Below are 22348 nucleotides of genomic sequence, written 5' to 3' on the forward strand. Positions count from 1 at the left end.
ACCCTAAGGGTCAAGATTCAAAATTTTATACCATGTTTATCCAAGAGAAAGTGTACTGGCTTTTGAATAAAGTATGAGAAGTGATACTAATACTAGGTACTTTCTCTCTTTCTTTTTTTACTGAGTGGTGATGGTATCAGAGATAAAACCCAGGGCCTTAGATATACAAAACATAAACTCTACTTCTGAATGAATTTCCTGGTGTAAATTCATAATTCAGATTGTCTTCATTCTAAAATTAAAAATGATTTTTCCCTGAATTCTAATGAGAAATTTCACGTATGCATTTGTCAAGTTATTATTATAATTTATTACTGACATATTTTATCTGTTGACTAATGCTTAAATTCTAATTTAGCCATCAAATATTTTTGCTGGTATATATAAAGCTCATATAAAGCTTAAGCTTTAAAGTAATTTATCTGATTAAATGATGGGGATATATTATGAACAAATACTTTCTCAAAAAAATACAGATTGCCAAAAGTCCTCCACATAGAGTTATTGGGTAAGAGAGATGGTGCAATGGTAGGGTACTTAATTTGCACATTGTTTACCTGGGTTCAATTTTCTTCCCCCTATATGATGTTAAGTCCCATCAACAGTGAGCCCTGAGTGCTAATTCAGGAAGAAGCTCTGAATACAGCTGGTGTGGCCCAAATTTTTTTAAAGTGTTCATTATATCTAATTGACAAAGAAATGAAAATAAAAGTATAATGTATTATCACTTCATGAGAATGGCCTTTACAAAAAAAAAGTGCAGAAATACTGGTTGAACATGTTAAATATGTTATAAGGGAACTTTAATTCATTACTTATTAAGCTGTTGTTTGGTTCAATCTTTATAAAACAATGTGGAAAAATTTTATAAAATTAAAAATAACATTTTAATATAATATAGCAAGCCATGCCTAAACATCTATTCCAAGAATATAGTAGCATTAAATATGCAGGCAAAGCTATATACATTGGAGTATTATTTATAAGAAATGAGATTTGGAAGCAAGCCCAGTGGCAACAACATAGGAGTATATAAAGAAATTCTGGTATATAAACACAGTGGAATGCTACACTGCTATAATAAAAGATATGCTGTGGTATGAAGCAGAAGGTTGAGACCACACAACTGGAATAAATTTTAATACTTTAACCTGTCTGCCAACAAGACTCTCACACTGGCTAGACAGGGCCACTTCCCCAAATGAGATATAGGCAGGATCCAGCTTTCTGATGATCTTTAAAATGATTAGCTATTGTCTAGCAGTACCTTCCTACTGCTCCCTAGTCCTTCCCTGATAAGCTACATGGAATGGTCAGCTAGCTTGGGGCACTGTCTACAGAAACAGACTTGTGAAGACTACATTATGTGGTTCTTACAAAATGGTGGCTCTCCCTGCTCAGAACCTGAGAAGCCAGCCATGTTGCCTTTAGAAATTGTAGTCCCTCTTTGTTCAGAACTCAGGTCCTAACAATAAAATCCTTTATTTTGCTTTATTTTGGACATTTTCTTGTAAGGTATCATTTAAAGGGAAGTTAATCAGAAGAAAAAAGACAAATATCAAATAATCTTGCTTATATGTTAAGAATCTAAAGAAACAAACTATGGGAATAGGTGATCCCAGTAGAAAACTGGAGATATTGCCAACAAAACTGATAACGGACACTTCTAAATGGGAGTGGAGCAAGGATACCATGACACTGGAAAATGGTGGAGGGATAGTGACACTCTGGTGGTTGGTGTGATGTATTTTATTTATAAAACATCATGATTATCCTTTTCCCCTTTCTTTTCTTAAACTAATTTGTATAGTCTCTAGAAGGACAACTCCCATTTTTGCTTATTAGAATTTTTGCTCCCCCACTTTTTTGTTCTTTTTCTTTAGTTTTCATTCCTTCAAACAGAACCACATAACTTGAATCATTTTGTTCTGCCTCACAAATTGAGGGGGAAATAAAGGAGGGCACCAAGACCAAACAGGCATTTGAACATTGAGTAGAAATAAAAAATGATCAGACTTCAACACCAATCCAAAGCCAACGACAACAGAATCAAAACCCAATCTACAACAAGCTAGACACAGAAGGGACCACTTATACTAGCAGCTTGGGGGACAAAGAAAGGGTGATATGGGATGTATGTTGGGAACAAGGGTGGGGGGGAGGACATTGGTGGTGGGAATGCCCCTGATTCAATGTCACTATGTTCCTAAAATACTACTGTGAATGCTTTGTAATCTACTTTGGTCAAAATAAAAGTTACTATTAAAAAGAGCCTCATGATTAGTATAAATGCTAGCCATAATATCTCAGTAAAACTTTTCAAAAAAGTATTTTACTATATTTTATATCTGTAAGACAGACACGAACAAATTTGCTAATTGTAATAACAACATACTTTTGCAAAGTATTCATTAAAATGTAGAACAAGGATATTTTAATACTTTATCTCACAATTTTCTTAAATCAGAATTGAAAGCAAATATTAATCCCTTTTTCTTTGCTTATATCTAATATAAATCAACAAGTAGTTCTCATAAACAAGTCAGATGCTGTCACCACAATTTCCTTATTTGATTTTATGATGAAGGTGAGAAAAATAATGCCTTAGACCTACTTAGAAATGTGCTAAATTTAAATTTAATATAAAAGGGTGGGAGAAAAGATGGGCAAGGTGTTTAGAAAAGTCAGCAATAGACAAAATCACTAATGGAACACAAGATCCAGGGGATGAGATTATATTATGGAAAAGGTAGATTCAAGACTCTAATTTACATAGTTAGATATATTAAGTAAACAAAATATATTTATAAAAATAAAACTAAGTATTTTTAAAAAGTCAAGCCAAGAGGATAAAGCTAAATCAGAGGGCTAAATTGGAACTATGAAAATGGTTTCACATTTCCCTTCATGATTAGGTAGGACAATGCCTGAAGCTTTCAGCCAGTTTCTACTTCTGATGTGGAGCAAGACACAGCGGGCCTCAGTGCTTACTGGCCAGTTCAAAACATTTCACTCCTGGGACAATTAAAAGAGGATGCTGAAGATGCTGAAGCACTAGACAGCATGATACCTGGCTGCCCAGGAAACATTTCATCTGTTCTGCCTTAAAGGCAGTTTGCTTATAGGTCTTTAAAAATCTCTACTGGCTTCTCATTGCAATTAGGAGGAAACTAAGAAGCTAACAGAGTTGAACTTCTTTCTCCAGTTATTGCAGTCAAATACTAGGACACAAATATATTTGTCTTATAAACTGGACCCTTATTATACCATCTTAATATCTCCCACAAGAAAAAATTCTGTCTATACACACACACACGCACGCATGCACACACACATACACATATGTACTTGAAATTACCTTAATGCTATAGGAAATATTTTTAGGGCAACTAACACCTGGGTGTATATGTACACAAATGCTGTTATGTGTATTTTCCACTGCTCAGTAAAGGCAAACAGCAACCAGCTGGCTGTGACTAGCTCAGACTAATAAGCATAAAATCAACATAGGCTGATCCAGGCTGAATATCAGCATCTGTTAGGCCTTTGTCTTTTCTGATGTACTTAACTGAGCAGAAGTAAGTCCCAAAATAGAGAGCCAGTTCTGGGACAGGCACGAAATGCAACCTAAAGAATATTCTCCAGGTATAGAGTAGAAGGCCCTGGTGAGAAGAAAAGGCCAGGCAGACCCACAAAGATTCCACTTGAAAATTCTGCCCATTTTCAAATGAATTGTTCCCTTATGTATTGCTTCTGGCCAATTTAAAACAAAAGGCAGTGAAAAAGGAGACACTGTCCCGTCAGAAATTAGGATTAAAGATCAAGATTCATAAAAGTCATTTCACGCTTCATTACACTCACAAGAGAGAATCAAATAAACAAACATGCAGGCCATGTACCACTGCAAAAAACCCATAGTATCCCTCTGCTCTGAAAGATTAATTTTAAAATATAAGGCATTTATTTCACATCCATTGGGGGGGGGTCACCTATTTTTGTCTCATTCTATTGCAGCTCCTGCTCCTTGCTTAGCTCTTTGTCTGGGTATATTTGAGTCAGGCACACTCTAGACATTAAATATTGTCCTTAGACTCTTCTGATGCTTAATTCGTTGCAAAGTGAATTTTCTTTCTTTTGGATGGCTGTTCCATTGAGTCATAATACAAAGGCCAGGGAGGAAATTTGATAAAGAGAAAAATAAGTGGTCTTCTTACCCCATTGTGTTCTTTATTATGCCACATTAGATTTTTGAAAGTGGTATTTTTTTTCTACCCATTACTTAAATAATATGAAGTGAAAAATCACTTGACACTTTTTAAATAGCATAAGAATTTTTTTCTCTCAAGTATTTTTTTTAATAGAGGGCTTGAAAGTGGAAACTTATTGTGTTAAAAAGAGGTGTTTTAGATAAGTAAGATAATATAGAGGTAAAAGGTTTTTTTTTATGTTTTCTTATATGTTTCTAACTCTAGTTCTGTTAGACAGCAGTGTACCCCCAGAGTTGCAGTCTGACACAAGACATGTGAGACTGTTCTGTTAGAAAGTCATTGCCCTTGGGGATTCTATCTTGGGAATGTTTAAAAGGGAAGCCCCAGCTGCGGGAATGTAAGAGCAAGATAGAGGACCTTTCAAGGTTTCCTCTCAGAACATCTGTTAGCTGTAAAAGGATATCAGATATCAGATCACGAAAATGGGGGGGGGGCTGCTGATAGCAAGGACTTTGATTGACATAAGGTTGTGTGCCTTTTCCCTCTGATGAGCTCTATTTGCTATTTGCTAATTGTTAATTTTGAACTAATACATCTTTGTGCACCAATGAGATAGGTATGTTGCTAAGCCTATGGAACCCTTTGAGGAAGCACAAGGTTTATCGCATTAGTAAGAAAAAAATCACATTTAACATTCGCATATCCCGAGCAGTTCCGTTTGAGGTATGCAAATGTTTAATGCAATTTTTTGCGATTTTTTTTACTAATGCGATTTTTTTCCTTCTTTTTTTTTTTTTTTTTAATTATGAGAACAAAGGTACAAAGAAAGAGGACAAGGTAAAGTTACAGTGGAATGACAATCACCCATAACATAATTCTCAGAAGTCCCCTTGCTGATATCTTAACTTTGAAATTTCAGCCAAAGAACATTAAGATAAATAAGACAGAATCCATGTACAATTACTTTGTCCCTCAAGTCCCCAGATTGTAACACATTATAATATTTCTTAACAGTACACAAAGCAATCTAAAGCCATAAAACTTACGTAACTCCTTAAACATTACAGGCATAGTATTTTCTTACATTTCCATATACATGCATATTAGCTTACGTTAACCTCAAATTTTAAGTGAGTTCTTTTTAAAGATTAGAGTCAAAGGAGCACAGTAAAAATGGCGCTAGAGTGGCAATTGTTGTTTGCATAGGCCCACCAAAATATGAGAGACATGGAAAGAAATAACCCTGGCCTAAGTACAAAGAGACCCGACCCCTGAAGTTTCCTGGCATAAGACCAAGTCTAGGCTTCAGGCAAGATAGATCGTCCAATCCAATACATTGTCTGTAGTGCCAACACACTTTTATTTTTCACACAGTCTCTGTTGTTGGTATCATGTTTCTGTATTAAAGATCCTGGAATCTGCATATCTCACATTGAAGTCAGGATGTGGAGCATCCTCTCCTTTCACCTCACAATCAAAGGGCAATGAAGGGAGCCCTGTCCTGTAAGCAGGTCGTTGTCGTTGTTAAGTCTTCTCAGTGTCAAGGGAAGTCTCTTTTGAGCAGGTCAAAGTCTGAGCAGTGTAGGTCTTCCGTGGTAGAGGATTGCTTCCAGGTGATGTTATAAACCAGCCTGGATGTTTCGTGGATGGCTTCCCTGGTTCAGGGGAGAATGGATTATGCCCTTTATTCTGAGGTCTGTGCCAGGTCGTTATGTCAATGTTCAGGGTGTAAGGTCCCTCTGCACTACAAGATTTGTGTGTTCCAATCTCTATTAAATAAGATCTTATTTGTATGTATAGTATTTTCCCATTTTAATGTGCCTATGCAAATAAGAAGCAATGCCACGTGGTGTTATTGGCGCATATGGGGGCCATAAGAACAATTCCAATGATTCCCATGACATGGTTCAATCATAAGCATTAAACTGGGGGACTCTTCCACCAAAATTCCTTGTTAAACAGCTCAAAAAGAGAAGATAAAAAGTGGTTAGAATCATCACTGTATAAGAAAAAATTTAGTAAGAATTATAGCTGTCCAAAAAAACCCACAAAATATTCTAAAGAAATATGTGTCCATTTTATGTATCTTGAAACAATTTGGGGTTGTCACACACAATGCACATCTTTGGACTGTGATTAGGATTGTACACTACTGAAGTTAAAAAGAGTAATGTAGGTTAGTGATGTTTGAGAGGGGGTTAGAAAGTTAAGGAGTAAAAAAGAGCTTTGTATGGGTGTGGGAAAGGGCAGAATACAAAATAAACATTCTGTATATGCAAAACATAACATAAGAATAAGGAATATTCTGAATACATGAAGTACATGAAGTACGCGCGGGGGCTCACGCCCCCGCGCAGTTCTGTAGTTTTTGGATGCCTAGGGAGGAATTTCTCCCCCCCTCCCCCCAGGGCCCAATTAACCAGGCGTGGCCTTAAAGACCCACCAGGTTTGGGGGGACCTTGGTCCCCTGGACTAGGTGGTCAGCCCAGGGGACCTGTGGCTAGCTGTCCTGTCCAGAGCCCCCAACATACCAGGCAAAGACCCAGAAATCCTGGCATGCGAAGTGTTCTGAGCCCAGCTGTGCCTCTGTAGTTTTTGGATGCCTAGGGAGGAATTTCTTCCCCCCCTCCCCCCAGGGCCCAATTAACCAGGCGTGGCCCTGAAGACCCACCAGGTTTGGGGGGACCTTGGACCCCTGGACTAGATGGTCAGCCCAGGGAGCCTGTGGCTAGCTGTCCTGCCCAGAGCCCCCAACATACCAGGCAAAGACCCAGAAATCCTGGCATGCGGAGTGTTCTGAGCCCAGCTGTGCCTCTGTAGTTTTTGGATGCCTAGGGAGGAATTTCTCCCCCCCTCCCCCCAGGGCCCAATTAACCAGGCGTGGCCCTGAAGACCCACCAGGTTTGGGGGGACCTTGGACCCCTGGACTAGGTGGTCAGCCCAGGGGGCCTGTGGCTAGCTGTCCTGCCCAGAGCCCCCAACATACCAGACAAAGACACCCAGAAATCCTGGCATGCGGAGTGCTCTGAGCCCAGCCGAGCCTCTGTAGTTTTTGGATGCCTAGGGAGGAATTTCTCCCCCCCTCCCCCCACGGCCCGATTAACCAGGCATGGCCTTAAAGACCCACCAGGTTTGGGGGGACCTTGGTCCCCTGGACTAGGTGGTCAGCCCAGGGGGCCTGTGGCTAGCTGTCCTGCCCAGAGCCCCCAACATTCCAGGCAAAGACCCAGAAATACTGGCATGAGGAGTGTTCTACTAATGCGATTTTTATTGCGAATATTCGGTAGGCGAATAATTACGAATACTTTGCTTCTAGCACAGATATCATTTCCGCTGCTCCTGCCCGCTGTCCCTTGCAATATCGAAGGCCTAAGGGAGAGACGGGAGAGAAGTTTATTACAGAATTAGATTTTGTCATACATTCACCATGACTTCATCAAAGCCTGCAGTGAAGAGAAAGATTGATGACGAGCACAGACAATTTCAGAAAAAGTGGGAGACTCAGTATTTCTTTGTTGAGCACAGACACATCCCCACATGTCTTATTTGCTCAGAGAAAGCTGCAGTGCACAAAGAATAGAACTTGAAACGCCATTATTCAATTAAACATGCTGAGGCATGTGCAAAATATCAAGGAAATGAGAAAGCCAAGCGGGTTGTCAGTCTTAAATCATGTCTAATGAGGCAACAAGATTTCTTCAAGAAAGCAACCAAAGAGAATGTTGCATCAGTCGAAGCTAGTTCCATGGTTAGTGAGATGATTGCTAAGGCAGGGAAACCATTCACAGAAGGAGAGTTTGTTAAAAAAAATGCATGTTACAGGTTGCAAGTATTATCTGTCCAGAAAAGAAAGGTCAGTTTAGCAAAATCAGCCTTTCTGCCAACACTGTGGCAGAGCGCATTTGTGACATGTCAAGTGACATTTATCATCAACTGTGTGAGAAAGCCAAATGTTTTGATGCATACTCAGTTGCTCTTGATGAGGGCACAGATATAACAGACACTACACAGCTCACAATTTATGTCCGTGGTGTTGATTGCGATTTTGAATTGACAGAGGAGCTGCTCACAATAATTCCAATGCATGGCCCGACCACCACCAATGAGCTATTTCGACATCTGTGTGATGCCATTGAGAATGCAGGTTTGCTATGGAAGAGGTTTGTTGGAATAATAGCTGATGGAGTGCCATCAATGACAGGGAGGAAAAATGGACTGGTGGCACTTGTTCAAAAAAAACTTGAAGAGGAGGGTGTAGAGAAGGCCATTGCTCTTCACTGCATTATCCATCAGCAGGCCCTTTGCAGTAAATGCCTGCCGTGTGACAATGTGATATCTGTTGTTGTGAAATGCATCAACCAAATCAGATCCAGGGGCTTAAAGCACAGGAAGGTCTGTGCTTTTTTAGAGAAAATGGAGTCAGAATATGGAGATGTGCTCTATTTCACTGAGGTACATTGGCTCAGCAGGGGAAATGTCCTGAAAAGATTTTTTGAGCTGAGAGAAGTGAAAGCCTTCATGGAGAGGGGTCGGAATGCTGTTTCTGAGTTGAGTGATCACAAATGGCTCATGGACTTAGCTTTTCTTGTTGACATCATACATAAGCTGAATGTACTAAACAAGATGTTACAAGGCCCAGGGCAGCTTATCAGTGCTGCCTATGACAACGTGAGAGCATTCTCCACAAAATTTGTATTATGGAAATCCCAGCTTTCTCTGACAAACCTTTGCCATTTCCCAGCATGCAAGGAACTTGTGGATGCAGGCATACCTTTCAGTGGTGAGAAATATGTTGATGCTATTTTTAAGCTAGAGAAGGAATTTGATCACAGATTTGCAGACTCCAAAAAGCACAGATCCACTTTCCAAATTTTTGTAGACCCCTTTTCCTTTGATGTGCAAGATGCCCCTCCTGTGCTTCAAATGGAGCTCATTGACCTGCAATGCAACTCTGATCTCAAAGCAAAGTTCAGGGAGATTAGTGGAAAAGCAGACATGCATGGGCAATTTTTGAGAGAATGCCCCCCCCCCCCCAGCTTCTCTGAGCTTTTCCGAATGTTCAAGCGCACCATGTGCCTTTTTGGGAGCACATATTTGTGTAAAAATTATTCTTCACATTAAACTTCAATAAGTCAAAGTACAAGTCAGACTTAATGATGATCATCTTCAAGCCATACTGAGGGTTTCAACTGTTTCCTCTGTAAAGCCAAATGTGGTTCAGATTTGTGAGAAGAAGTGTTGTCAAGTCTCTGGCAGCAAGGAATAGGCAAATGATGCCATGTTCAGAAGAACTGTTCATAATCTTCACTCAATGTTCTATTCATCTTCAGAAGAAATAATTAAAACTGTTAATAATGACATTTGAGGACTTTCTTTTTGTGAAATCCCTTATGCGGCCCTGCCTCACCCCGACTTTGCCTCCTGGAGCCCTCAGGTAAATTGAGTTTGAGACCCCTGCCTTAGACAATAGTCAATCAGTTTAAAGATCAAATCTGGGACCACCCTTTATCCTTTCCCTATATAATCTTCCTCATGACCTTATGTGGGGCTCATCTACCTTTGGGGGGATGGCCCTGGCTGGCCAGAATGGGGGCCTTGTTGGCAGATGGATTAAAGTACTAAACTTTAGACCACATCTCGTCCTTCTACTCTGGACCCTAATATTATCATCAATTATTATTATGTAGACTTATTAAGAAACACTCTAGAGCTTGATTTAATTTATTTATTCATTTATTTATTTGTTTGTTTATTCTTCAAACATTTTAAAGCACGAATTGTGTAATACAAGAATTGAAAAATGTAAAAAAATACTCCCAGTTCTCAAGGAATTCAACATAAGGACAGTGTAAAGATGACTATTTTCTCTTTTCCTTTGACATTATTGATTTTGTAATATAAATGGATTCTACAAAGTTCCAATGATTTGTTCATCTTCTTTTTTCTTTTCTTTTCTTTTTTTTTGGGGGGGATGGTTGGGCCACACTCAGTGATGCTTAGTGGTTACTCCTGGTTATGCGCTGCTCAGAAATCATTCCTGTCTTGGGGAACCACATGAGATGCTGGGGCATAAAACCTCGGTCTGTCATAGGTTAGCACATGCAAGGCAACAACCCTGCCTGTTGCACCACCGTTCCACCCTCTTTTTTTGGGGGGGGGGGCGGGGAGCACATCTGTGATGCTTAGGGGTTACTCCTGGCTTTGTGCTCAGAAACCACTCCTGACAGGCTTGGGGGGGGGGACGGGAAAGGACATATGGGACGTTTCGGATCAAAAGTAGATCCATCCCAGGTCTGCAACTTGCAAGGCAAATGATGTACAGCTGTGCTATTATCTAGCCCCTTATTTGAACTTCTTCAATCATTCAAATACTAAACCCTCAAAAAGAAACTATGTTTCATAAATTCTCCCACAGGAGAATTTCTATCCACCACAAAGTATTGATTAACTTTTATCACAGTTAAAGGATATTATAGATAAACACCATACCCATATAAGCTTTGCTACAAACAGTGATGCAATTAAAACAATTTTTAAAAAAGTAAAATGTTTTTGCTAATTAATATGTCCTCTAAGTACTTAATATAATATGTATAAAGGTAAAAAATGCATAAAGATTGGAAGACTTACTGAAATATTTTTTCATTGAAAGATGAAAAATCTTAAATGTTCTCTAAATCTCAAACAATTCTATAGCTTACATATATTATTCATAATCTAGGTTAGCATAATACTTAACAAGATTAAATAAATGTCTAATGTTTCACTTTAAATAATTGCCAGATAAGAGTCTTAAATTCAAATTTATTTCTCAAGGCTAAACTTTTAAATCCGTTTCTACAGTACTTTTCAATAGTTTCCTACAACTTTTTGGGGGTGGGGTGGGGGTTGGGTCACCCAACAGTGCTCAGGAGTTACACCTGGCTCTCTGCTCAGAAATCAGTTGCTCCTGGCAGGCATGGGGACTCATATGGGATGCCAGGATTCAAACCACCATCCCTAGTGGTGTGGCTTTGTGCCAGGGTGTTTGCCTTGCATGCCACTGACTCAGGACAGATTTCCATTCAATCCCCAGGTGTCACATATGGTTCCCCAAGCCAGGAACGATTTCGGAGCTCATAGCCTGGAGTAATCCCTGAAAATCACTGGGTGTGACCTAAAAATAAAAAAAATGTTAGTGGTGTTCTTGAATTATTACGGCTAGACTGTCCTTTTCTATTGTATATCAGATAATCTTTTCCATCATGTGTCTTAAATTTTCAGGGGCTTTAAAGTGGTAAAACTTACTACATATATATTATAGTTAAGTTTTATTTGTAATGTGATTCAGCACAATTCCATTTAACTGAATAAATTTCTTTTTATTTGAGAAAAATAATGTTTTGTATTCTTCTAAAATCCTTTTAAATATTTTAACTTTTGAATGCTTTATAAAAGTAAAATTGATATTTGTTTATGGTAGGTAAACATCTACTTTATTTTCTTACACTTGAATGCCTAGTTATTTCACTCAACTTTCTAAATTAAGTAAAAAACTTTTGCTCGTAGAGAGTAGGTTTTTGTTATTGTTGTTGTTGTTATTTAGTGTGGTTTCTACCTCCTTTTCCTTTCCTCTTCACTGTTGTAATCTCCAAATTCATGTGATAAACATGGAACCCAGACATATAATTCAAGATAAGGATTCTCCGGACTTGTAATGACACTTCTAAAACTGATAGTTTTCTTAATTTAGCCACTAAAAAGAATTATAGACTCAGTAGAAAGAATATCAGACCTCAATCAGAGATACAGTGCTTCACAGATAATATGTCACTACTTATCGCAAGGGAAACCTTTCTTAACCCTTTAATGTGGCAACTGAGCCTGATAGACTTTACACTATATTTTTATTAAAACTTTGATTTATCAACTTTGAGGATCTGAATAGATCTGGGTTTCTGCTTTGTGATGATGGCAACTAGCAGGACCACTTCAAAACTACATGCACATAATTTCTGAAACGTGTGAAGATGGTGTGAATATTGGTGGTGTAATCTCACAACCCTTTCACCCTTTTTCCCACTATGCTTCCAAGTAATTATATTTAAAAAAATTAAATATGATAAAGAAAAAAAAGAAAGAAGATCATTTTCAAACAAAATGTTTTAAACTTTGCTTTAAGTTTTCTGTTTTGATACTAATTAGTTCTCTAGTTGCTAACAAAAGATTTTGGGAAAGTTAATCTCCTGGCTTCCAGTAAGATTCCACAAGGCTCTTTTAAAAGTCTAAAAAAGAACTTTTTTCCTTTCTTTTTAAAATCTTGTGATATTTGCGACTTGTAACTGGACTGATGTAAAAGAAAGAATGAAAAAAAAGAGAATGGTTTTAATAAAATAAAATATATTAAAAAAAAACAAAGCCAAGAGCCAATAAAAATTAGTTTGTTACCAAAATTTGAATGTTAATTTTTGTAGTGTTGTGGATAAATATAAGAACTACAAACAATATCTGCATATTATTATAGTTATTATTATTTTATTATGATTAAAGCACACCCAACAATACTCTGACTCAAACTTATTTTTTGCCGGAAGCAGAATATTGGATTTAGGTTTTTAATCTGTTTTTCCCACAGTGTGTCTCTCAAATTGTGCCTTTAGTACATTGAAAAAAATAATGTTATTGGATTCTGAGCCATTGTTTTGTAGAAGTTTGACAAATTTGTGAGATTTGTCCTAGCATACCAACTTCATTTCCTTTAAAGCTGGTTTTGAGTCAATGAATTTCTTAAACTGATGTTTATCCATGCAGTTACTTATTGCTCATCAAATCTAAATGAGAGTTTTCTGGGTAAAGTAATTTAAGAATGATTCTTTGTATGTGACTTCATTCCTCGATTTTGCTGATTTTAGCATTTTAACTCAACCTATGTTTTTCATCATTTGATTATGATATGCCATTTTTTAAATTTAATATTACTTTATTGAAACCAATGTGATTTACAAACTCCTTTATAAATGGGTTTCAGACATACAACAAATCAGGGCAATCCCACCATCTGTGTCAACCTTTTTATATCATGTTCCCAGAGTGTATTTCCCTCTGTATGCCAATATAATAGGCTTATTTAAAATTTATATTGTTAGAGTTTCTTGATTTTATTGTTGTTGACTTTGGCTTGGTTATTTAGTTCTTTTTTGACCTTTTTTTTTTAAATCTTCACCAATGCATCAAAAACTGCTTGATCTCTGTCTTCCATCCTTTCATATTTGTGTTTATTCTCCTCCACTCAGTTTTTTTCTGCTCATTGCTATAATCTGAAGCCAAGAATATTCAAGACAATTCCTATTTCTACTATTGCATTTCTTTAAGCAGTTATTCTAAATACCCCATTTAAGTAATATCATTCTGTATTTATTCTTCTCCTACAGGCTTAATTTGTTTAACATAACATGTTACAGTTTTATATATGTTGCTACAAGTTGCATGATTTTATCATTCCTTACAACTATGTGGTATTCTATTGTATATATGTATCACATCTTCATGATCCAGTCTTCTATTGTTGGACATCTTGGTTGATTCCAAGTCTTAGGTATTGAACTGAGTGCTGCAACATCATTCCAATGCACTAAATGCAAAGAACAGTGGGTAAACTAAGTAAGATAAATGCAAATGAGAATGTCATGAGAAGTACAAGGAAATTTCCAAACCCATCAGAATGCCTGAGCTTTGTAGATGAGGACCTAATATCAACACTTAATGATTTAGAAACAGAAATCAAGGAGTCACTAGCCTAAAAATTTAAAAAATCTATAGATGAACAATTCAACCAACTCAAAGAAGAATATTTTTCTGAAGATTAGAGAATTCATGCAAATAGAACAGGATGAACTAACATGATAGTAATCCATAGTAGTAAAATTACACAGGTTAAGGTATCATATAGTCAAACTTGAAGATAAATTACAAGCCAGTATTGATATTTCTATAAAAACCATCCAACCAAACAAATAAATAAAAGAAATACAACCAATGGACTCAGATCACAGAGCTATAATGTGGTGGAAGAGTTAAGAGGTGGGATGAGAGAAATAGAGATAGACTGACAAAAAAGAGCTCCAATGGTCTATGAAACAGGTATATTGATATTTTAGTGGTGGTCATATTGTAATGCAACATATTTTAAAGAATTGTGACATTTTATCCCTAAAACATATGCAGTCATGTAAACTAGCAGTCTTATTTAAAATAAAAAAATGCTTTTAAAGATGTTCTATCAGCTACCTCTGAATTATAATTTTCATATGCTTCTTTCAAGAAGTAGGACAATCCAAAAGCTATTTTCCTAAAGCATAAACTTTATAATGGTAGAGAAGATATCATGTTGACAGTGATGCAGTCACAGTATGGGTCAACTCTTCAAGCAGGATGGTCGTATATTGTATTAGGGTCCAATTGTATTAATAATGATTATGCTCTGTTACCAAACCAGACTTTATTAAATGATCTAAATATTTCCAAAACAATGGTTTATACTCTATTTTAATTAGGTTATCTTTACTATTACTTAATTAGCATTACCCATTGCAGAGTATTAAGTTCATTAAAAGTATATAGTTTTGATGAAAATATTTAAACATTATGATTTGGGTTTCATACCTAGTGGTTATCAGACTTCAATAAATAGTAGAAAAATTAGACAGAATTTGTACATGTACACTATTGTTGTCAAAGTGAACCATTTTCAATCTCCCTCTCAATTTAGTAACATTGTACAATAGCCAAAAAAAATAGTTTTGAGAGGTTTTATTGAACAGAATAATTATTTGACTTCTGCTCATAGAAATCATAATTAAACTTCAAGAGTACCACAAGTAAATTGCAAAATATGCATTTTTAGCATTTAGAAGGTGAGGAATTGAGTTAGCTATAAATAGTGAAAGTCCCCAATTCCCATCCCTCATAAAATAAAATAAAAATCAGAAACAAAATAACAAACGCGATGTTTTAAGCGAAGGCCATGTTATATAAAATTTTATATCTTTGAATGGTTCAAAGTTGAGTAAAATGTTCTTTATCTTAAGATTTTATAAATTGTTGTGATAGCTATGTTATGTTATCAAGTCTTTGGAAATAAGAATAAGCTATTAAACTCTTAAAAAACGAACAGGAACAAAAGAAAACCTTAAAACAATGGCATACATAAAAATGACATTAATTTGTTGTATTTCCATATAAAAATATTTACTTTCAGCAGAACCAATTCAGATTTCTTAGTTGAAAATCGCTTAAGTTACTTGAACATTATTGTTAAAGGAGGTCAAATTAATTTAGTAAATCAAAATTGGAAGTTGTTACAATATATTCATTCCATAATTTACAAAGCACATTACCTGATGCAGAGATGAAGAAAAAGAATCTTTAAAATAACCTCTAATTACCTACACATTTAAAAGAGTATAAATAATGTCCATAGTGTAATAATAAATGTATTAATAGCTTTGCAGATGTGGTATATAATCAAAGTTGTGAGAGATGTTTATGAAAGAATTAACTGAAGAAGCTGCAGGGACATCCTATCTTTGAGAAAAACAAACAGAATTGTAAAAATATATAAAACTGTATGTGTTCTTGAGTAAAATGAGTAAACATTTCTATAAAAACTACTTACATTGGTTCTCCTGATGGGATGAAATTCTAGACTTCCAATTTGATTTCTCAACCCTTACATCCATCTGAAGGAAATAAGCTCTCTGTCCCATCACTCCCAGATCAATGCAAGCATTATAAAATATGGCCACTTTGGTTTCATTCTCTGAACTCCCAAAGAGAGATTAATATTTCAACCTAATGGATGTGTAAAGATTACATAGAAAGTGTTAACATAGAAAGTATTAACCAGTTTCAAATAACCCATCAAGGTAAAGATTTGCTTTTGTAATTGCCCTCTTCTCTGTCTTGTTCCATTGATCTGTGTGTTTACAGCTACATATCACATATTCAAAAAAATCTAATATCCGTAAACTATATATGACCTAACAATACATACTCATATTTATAATCCTAGCTTTATATATATTCTATTTGCAATATTCTATATCTTTCCAAGTAAACTATTAAAACTACTAAAACTATTAAAATACCAATTGTGTTACCTTTACTAGTGCATTCATAAACAACTATCATTTGAGATATTTTCCATTAGAGATTTATGTCATGGTTTCATAATCTTTAACTTTTGTTGTAGCTATTAGCCATGTGCCTTGATTTCAAAAGAAATTATACTATGTCACTCCTTATAGTACTAGTTTATGATTTTTCTATAGCTATTTTGTTCTATTTTTCTATTATTATTTGAAAAGAAATTTTCTATGACTATTGAGATTCTGATGTTTCTAGTACATTTTTCACTTTGCTTTATGCTAACTAAAACTTTATTAAATAAACATTTTATTTCATTTAAAATATTGATAAAACGTTTGATAGAAATAGTATATATTTTATTTTGACTCAGTTCTTTAAGAAGCAAAAGAATGTAGCAAATGACTGATTTTTATTTTATGAGTTTAATGCTATAACAAAATCATAGTAAATGATATTTGGATTTTATTATTGTTTGGGACTACATTTGGCTGTACTCAGATCTTAATACTGATTAATGGCACAATTATGGAGACCAAAATGTGATGGTGGATCCAAATCAGATCAATGCATGTAGTTAGCTTCCTCTTCTCTGCAGTATCTCTCTCTGGATAGCATAAAATTTTAAAATGATAAAATTATATGGATTGCAGGATTACAAAAGTAATTTTGTTAGCTCTTGCTTATGAATCAGAAGAAAATTAATACCTTTAAGCGTAAAAACATTAATATGTGAATTTGCTCTATTTAGGAGTTTCAAATTTTATAGCACTAATTTGATGATAAAAATTTTTAGATAAAATTGTTAAAATTAATTTCATTTATAGATATTTAACTAAGTATTTTATTTTGGGAAAATTACTGGGTGAAATCTTTTTTTTAAGTTTAAAAAATAATGCTTTATTATCATAATATAAATAACCATGTTCTAACATAATGGTAGGTACACAGGTGATCTTTGCCTTTAGTTTTGACTTATTTGGTTGAACATGTTATTCAGTGTATGATTACATCTGAAATAACTTACATATCCTCCTATCCAATGCCTTTTAGAAACAATATTCTTCTAATAATTATTTTTCACCTGCCAAGAATTAAATAGCTTTATTAAAGCAGATGCTTTTGTTTCCTTTAGATACATTTATTTGCTCCTATTTTAGTACTCCTTTAACATCTTTGTAAGTCAATTATTATTAGAAATTTTATTAGCAAGATTTTCTTTTTTTATCTGATTTATTTATTTATTTTAACTGAAACTCAACTACAGACATGTTTATAATCACAGTGCTTAATCAAAAACACTTATAAGAGAAGAAATTAAAAAATAAATCTTCAGTTCTTTTTTCTCTTCTTTTTCTTCTTCCTCTTTCTCCTCTTCCTTTCTCTTATTCTTCCTCCTCTTCTTTTCTCTTCTTTCTCGTTCTCTTCTATTTCCTCCTATTCTTTTTCTTTCTCCCCTTCATTTTCCTCTTTCTCTTCTTTTTCTTCTCTCGTTCTCCCTTTTCTTCCTCTTCTTCCTCTTCTATTTCTTCTTTCTCCTACTCTTTTTCCTCCTTTTATTCTTCTTTTTCATCCTCCTCTTCTTTTTATTCTTCCTCTTCGTTCATTTTTTATTCTTTTTCCCCTTCTTCCCCTTCTTCTTCCTCTTCTTCCTCTTTTCCCTCTTCTCACTCTTCCTCCAACACTTCTTTTTAATAATCTCTTCCTGGGTCTGTGGAATGATTCCTGGGTCTCTGGAATCCAATGATTCCTATGTTGTTTCTATTGAGTTTATCAAAGACTTCTATTCTCATCTGTTCACGTTTTGAGTAGTTTATTCATTGTCTGATAATTTGCTTCAAGGTTCTTTTCCAATCTCTTTTGCTTTTTGGAGTTGTTCTGAATCTCATCCTCTGGCTCATTAACCCCCATCCTCAGCTGCTGTTACTCCTTTGGAGATGCTTTTCATTGAGGTGTTCATTTCATCTACCGAGTTTTTCAGACCTCTTATTTCAGTTGTAAACTCTATTATTGTGGTATGTTTAACTTAATCCATGTTTGCTTTGAGTTCCTTGAGTATCCTCCATATTAATACTCTAAACTCATTATTTTAGAGGCTAACTAGGTAGTTGGTATTTTTCAGGTCATCTTCATTCTTTATGTGTGGTGTTGTCCTGTATTGTTTCCCCATTGCAATATTTGTATAGTGGTTTTTACTATGTGCTGTTTGAAGGTTCGTGGGTTAGATGATGCTCCACTTTACTCTGAGGCCATACTCCTCTGTCTAGATCTTATTGGGTGGGGCCCTTGTTGGGTTTGGGCCCTGGAGATTGTGTTTGATGGCATCTTCTTTGCTGTCTTGTGCAGGAAAGCCAATGAAATCATTTTTAAAAGTTTTTTATTATTGGGCTGAAGACAATATGCAGAGCTGGGGCATTGGCCTTGCACTTCCTTGGCCTACAGAGGATGGACCTGGGTTTGATTCTCCACATCCCATATGGGCACCAAGCCTGCTGGAGTGATTTCTGACTGCATAGTCAGTATTAACTCCTGAGCACTACCAGATGTGGCCCTAAAAATATTCTGTTATTATGTTTTATTCTAAAAAAACATATTTCTGGATTTTTAATACTTTTATTTCTATTTTTAATATTTTAAGTAAGTTTTATTATGACCAAAGTGAATAACAAGTCTTTCATAGTAATATTTTAGGTACATAGTGATAATGAATCAGGGCAATTACTACCACCAGTGTTGTCCTCCCTCTACCCCTGTTTCCAGCATACATCCCATATCTTCCTCATTTGCCCGCTGGACTGCTAATGTAACTGCTCCCTTCTGTGTATAGCTTGTTATAGATATGGTATCAATTCTATTGTCAATTACTTTGGGTTTGATGTTTAAGTCTGATAATTTTTAATTTCCACTCAATGTTCACAGGACTCTTTGATTCTGGTACCATTCTTCCCTCAATTTTTATTTCTCCCCTCAATTCATGAGGAAGAGCAAGATGATTCAAGTTATGTAGTTCGTTAAAAAAAAAAACAGGGAGGATTCTGTCTAGAGGTTATAAATATCAATTTTTAAAGAGGAAAGGGAAAAAAGAAAAGCAAAATAATAACAAAACAAAACAAGGCAACTGCAAAAAAATACACCCAGCTACTAAAACAACCACCATCATATAATAACCACCTGAACAAAAGAAAATTAAAAAAATAAAGAAGAAGGAAAGAAAAAGAAAAAATAGAAAAGAGAAGAAAAATAAAAAGTAAATAAAAAGAAAAAAAGGGCTGGTGTGACAAGGTTTTGTGTTTCATTTTTTACTTCACTTTATTATTTTTTTTCGCATAGGCACATTAAGTGTTGGGAAAATTAGAAAGAAAATTCCCTTGGCCTAAGAGATACAGGTTTCTCGGCCCTTGAAGCATGCTGTCATGGGAACAACTACAGGCTCCATACATGCTCATTTTCACACTCCAAGGTCTTTTATGGTAAAGGCTTTTGTTTTTAAGGATTTTTTATTACATATAAATTCTAGTTGTCATTGAGGGTACTCAATTTTTATAATTATTAATAGCCTTATTAAAATATGACTTGAAGACTTGACTTGAAGAAAGAAAATTTAAAAAAATATTTAGTTTGCCAGAAGACTATTTTAGTTAGGGATTATTATTATTATAACACAAACATGGACTACTTACAATGATTAAATAATAAAACCTGATTATTTTTTACAAACATTAAAAAAACTGATCAGTATGATATTAGAGACAAATTATATATGTATTTGATTAAAAATTGTATACTAAAATTGTATACTAGTGAAAATCCTTTTTTAAAATTTTTTTTATTTTATTTTTTTTATGTTAGAAGGGTCATGTTCTGATGTCATAAGGTTGAAAAAAGGCACATATTAACCAGGCATGTGAAAACTCGTTCATCATGCTTATGAGCCAGAAAAGAATCCAACAATTTTTATTTTTAAATCTATAAAAAAGTTCACCTCAAAGAGTAGATCAGATAATATTCTATAACTAATTATCTCTATAATAAATGATAGTAGTTGGTTTAATTAATGAAATAACCCTTGGTTTTGAAGCCAGGCCATATGTATTAAAATTTTTGCTTGATTGCTACCAAATTAGGTATCCTTGGGCAAATAATTTTCTCTCCAGTTCAATGTAAACTTGGGTTGTTTATTGGAGACCAAATAAATATAAAGCCATAATAAATATAGTGATTGATGAGAATAGAATTAGAAGCATAGAAAACGAAGCAACTTAATTTGCCTAAGGGAGTTAGAAAAGGATTCTTGGAAGAGATAATTGAGCTGAGATCTAAATCATGTGCAGTACTTTGCCAAGTATATAAATTTAAGCTGTGCATTTCAGGCAATGAAATCATGCAAAGTCAAGAAGGCATGAGAGAGTATGAAGCCGTCAATAAATTTAATATGCTGAAGTCTAAAAGAGAGGAGGGATATAATATAAGCAAAGATGCAATGGGGAGCCACAGATTATTTGGAACATGGAGTTAACACTATTAGATTTGGTTACTGGAAAGGTCACTTTGGTGACAATCTGAATTAAGTTAATGTTACAAAATTCCAACTGAGCATTGATGAGAACCTGAATTAAAGCAGAAGACAAAAACAATATGCAGATAAGAAAATATTTAAGCAGTAGACTCAACAAAACACAAAAATCAGTGGAGGAACAAGAAGTGATAACAATTCCCAACTGGTTTCAATACAAGCACCACTGAGCATCAAGTTTCACAAGTTACAGGCCAAGAGGTCTCCAGCACCAACTGGTTGTCCTGAGTGTCCCCAACATAAAGGACGTAAATAGCATCATACTCTTGAGTGTTTCCTGTGAACTTAAGGCCTGGTTGGCAGCAAATCGCTAGTGGAGGTACCCATCCTTCTGTGTACTACTTTGGAGCACCTTTCTCTCAAAAAAGTTCAAGCAATAAAGAGACTGGCTATCAATATAACAATTATTCCCTCTATGGTGATTTATTAGGTACAAATTTTAGTCCTTTGCAACCAAGGGGTGAAAATGAACATATGTTGATTCTGATACTGTTGGTTTGTCTCATTTTAGGGCCACACCTAGACCTCTTTAGGGTTTACTAGGTGATCTGTGATCAATAATCAGTCCTTGTAGTTCTTCAGGGACTATATATGGTACCAGAGATCTAGTTGGTCATAGAATGCAAGACAAGTGTATTGTACACCTTACTATATCATTGTCTCTTATTTATTATGTTATTTACAATTATTTACAATATTTACAATTATATATATATATATACATACAATTATATCTATAGTGTGGGCTCTAGGAGCACATGATCCATCTTCAGTAATTAATTCTTATCTCATCTCAGTGTCTCCAGCTATAAGAAATGCTTCACTGGTTTCTGTGAGAAACTAGCAAAAAATGTAACATAAAAACACATGTAGCTGGGCAGGAGTGATAGCACAGTGGTAGGGCGTTTGCCTTGCCTAAGGCTGACCTAGGATGGTCCTCGTTTGATCCCCGGTGTCTAATATGGTCCACCGAGCCAGGAGCAATTTCTGAGAGCATAGCCAGGTGTAACTCTGAGAGTCACTGGGTGTGGCCCTAAAACAAAAACAACAACAAAAACATGTAGCTATCCCTTTCTATCATTAGCCCAACAATACATATTCAGCTAAAAAAAAAAAAAGTAGATCTCAATAGAGATGCTACATTTTCTTTCTTAGTTTAAAGGACATGTAAATAAATTGTTTTTATATATTGGCTATTGTGATTCTTACTGTAATTATCTTCAGAGATTATAAATTATTTTGAGAAACTAATATTTTGTTTCAAGATTTAACAAGAAGTATGTTTGCTAGACTATATTATATAAATCATATTCTGCTGTTTTGTTGAATTATTTTGATGTGTTGTCTACAAACTACACCAGGGACCAGAGTGGTGGCTGAAGCGTTAAGGCGTCTCCCTTGCATGTGCGCTAGACTAGGATGAACCGCATTTCAATTTCCGTGT

The 22348-nt window shown here is 35.3% G+C and overlaps 1 non-coding gene across 1 annotated transcript; it reads right to left on the reverse strand.

Moving 5' to 3' along the window:
• Window positions 1–20174: 20174 nt before the first annotated feature.
• On the reverse strand, window positions 20175–20275 carry LOC126026456 (small nucleolar RNA U13). Its single transcript, XR_007501721.1, has one exon. It is a non-coding gene; the product is annotated as a small nucleolar RNA U13 (small nucleolar RNA).
• Window positions 20276–22348: the final 2073 nt, after the last annotated feature.

Source organism: Suncus etruscus, chromosome 13 (genome assembly GCF_024139225.1).
Source record: "Suncus etruscus isolate mSunEtr1 chromosome 13, mSunEtr1.pri.cur, whole genome shotgun sequence".
Taxonomy (NCBI): domain Eukaryota; kingdom Metazoa; phylum Chordata; class Mammalia; order Eulipotyphla; family Soricidae; genus Suncus; species Suncus etruscus.